The sequence below is a fragment of the Crocuta crocuta genome, unplaced genomic scaffold (assembly GCF_008692635.1).
Source record: "Crocuta crocuta isolate KB4526 unplaced genomic scaffold, BGI_CrCroc_1.0 scaffold70, whole genome shotgun sequence".
In the NCBI taxonomy this organism is placed as follows: domain Eukaryota; kingdom Metazoa; phylum Chordata; class Mammalia; order Carnivora; family Hyaenidae; genus Crocuta; species Crocuta crocuta.
Window position 1 is genome coordinate 13,311,891 of NW_027528417.1, and position 2,432 is coordinate 13,314,322.

General features: G+C 45.0%; 1 protein-coding gene across 6 annotated transcripts in view; it reads right to left on the bottom strand.

Annotated features, from left to right (window-relative positions):
* The window catches only part of LPP (LIM domain containing preferred translocation partner in lipoma), a 504,345-nt gene that overhangs the window by 497 nt on the left and 501,416 nt on the right, over nt 1-2,432 (bottom strand). The gene's annotated exons all lie outside the window — the stretch shown is intronic.

Below are 2,432 nucleotides of genomic sequence, written 5' to 3' on the forward strand. Positions count from 1 at the left end.
CATAATGTCTTGAATGCAACTGAACAAGAGATCGGGGACATAAAGACAAACAATAAAATGACTCCCTCGCCTCAGCTTACTTAATAAGAAATGTGAGTCCAAGAAGAGAATAACCCCATGGTCTGGGGCGCCCAAGTAGTCATTTTGCTCTCCTCCCCCAAGCCACAAAACAGCAACAGCAAGAACAAGAGAAAATAAAACAAGGGTAGATCCCCCCCGCCACCGAGTCATCTTTACCCTTTATCATTAGTCTAAGGCTCTCTCAAAAGGTATATACAGGTGCAGGGACAGAACTCTCTTGGTAGTTTCTGGGCCGAAGCAAAGGTGTAGGGTGCCTTCTTCCAAGCAGAAGGGCCAGCAACAGGCTCTGCATACTTACTCCAACTGTCGTGGGAAAAGAAAATCCTGAAGTGTGCTGGGAACACTAGTTGGCTGCACTTTCTGAAGGAGATGGCGTGGTGGAGAGGAATGAGTTGGACAAGGGGGACAGGCCCCCGGGAGCCCCCCTTAGCTCTGCCCCTGCCTGTGTCACTGAACAGAATTTCTGCATGTCCTACCTCACCAAGCTGTTGGGAAGATCAAAGGGGAAAATGGAATTGACTGTACTTTGAAAAAAACTGCAAAGAGCTACAGAGCTGTAAAGGATCAAAGGACGGTACTACGGTCCACAGCTCCTCTGCAGCTCCACTTTGGAAAGCGTTATATAATAGAGTCAAATGTTGGCCCTTACCTTTGGAGAAAATGGAAGTTTCTCTGAAAGAAAAATACAATACTTCTGGTGGTGTGTGCCTTTGCTAACGTTAATAGAGACTCTTCTAAAAGGCCACAAGCGTTGCATGCTCAGCTTTTGCTGTCCACTATGACAGCAAGGAGGTCACCGGGGCTCATGTCTAACATTGGACTGACAATAAAATTTAAGTATGGAAGGAGGATCGCCCACAACACTATAGCAACAGCCACAATAGCAGCAGGAGCCAGGCTCCCCAGAAGGCTGGCTTTGCCAAAATGAGCAAGCAGATATTCTGCAGTTCTAGAGGCATTTGGGAAACTGAGTAATGGAATTAAACGAACTCTTCATCTCAATAAAGAAAGGACATTTCGTAAGTGATATGGTTGTAATCATTTAATGAGCAGACATCTATGGTCACCTGGGCACCCTGAAGAGCCTGAAGTCAACCACAGTGTTGTAACCATCCGTGCTTTGGATCTTAGAACCAAAAGGGCCATACGAGGCATCTAGTTCAACCCCCTCATTTTTATAGATGAGGAAGAAAGGAGCAGCGAGGGAAGTGATTGGTGCAGTTTCATGAAGCATCTGTGACAGGGGTAGAATGGTGGTCCACCCTCTCCTTAGTTACTGTTCCTCTCATTCTATAATATTGTTTAAAAAAACTGGAGGGTATTATGCTAAGTGAAATAAGTCAGTCAGAGAAAGATAGATATCATATGTTTTCACTCATATGTGGAATTTGAAAAACTTACCAGAAGACCATGGGGGAAGGGAAGGGGAAAAATAGTTTCAAACAGAGAGGGAGGTAAACCCATAAGAGACTCTTAAATACAAAGACCAAACTGAGGGTCGATGGAGGGGACAGGAGGGGAGGCAGGGAAATGGGTGATGGGCATTGAGGAGGGCACTGGCTGGGACGGGCACTGGGTGTTGTATGTAAGCGATGAAATCACGGGAATCTACTCCTGAAACCAAGAGCACACTGTATACACCATATGTTAGCTAACTTGACAGTACAGTATAGTAAAAAAATAAAAAATAAAAAACTAAATTAAAAAGTTCATAGGATTTCAAAGCACACTTAATTTGTACTGCTGTCACTTAATCTGGAAGGAGAAAAGACACATTTCATGCAACTCTTGGCACAAAAACCAAAACCATCAGAAGTCAAAGCCTATGGGTATATATAGCAAGTGTGTGAGCAATGTTGAAAAGCTTTCCTTCTTTGAGCCTCAGTTTCCCCATCTGCAAAATGACTCCTAAGGATATAGAGCTTATAGACATAAGCTTTTTCACACTCATGATTCAGGTCAGTTTTGAGGCTGGAGGTTGTAGTTCCTCTGCAGTCATAAAATCTTGTGTAAAAGCTGGTAGTTTATTTTTTCTTATGTTAAGGGAAGACAGCGATATGAAGCTTGGGCTTTAGGGCAAAACAAAGAACCCCCCCTAAATCAGGCGGTTAGTTACAGCTAACACAAGTAGGATGAATGTAGTCCCAGAGAGCCAGGGACAGCCGTGCCTGTCCCTGAGTCTTTGTAAGATCACCTAGTGGGACTGGATGAACCAATGTCCGAGGGTGTGGCAATAGACAGTTCACACCTCCCCGCAGAGAGCAGCGGGAACTGCTAACTACTACCCTTGGAAGGCCTAGTGTAGAACAAGAAAACTGCTTCAAAGGGGGAGGGGGGGGGGGGGGGGCCGG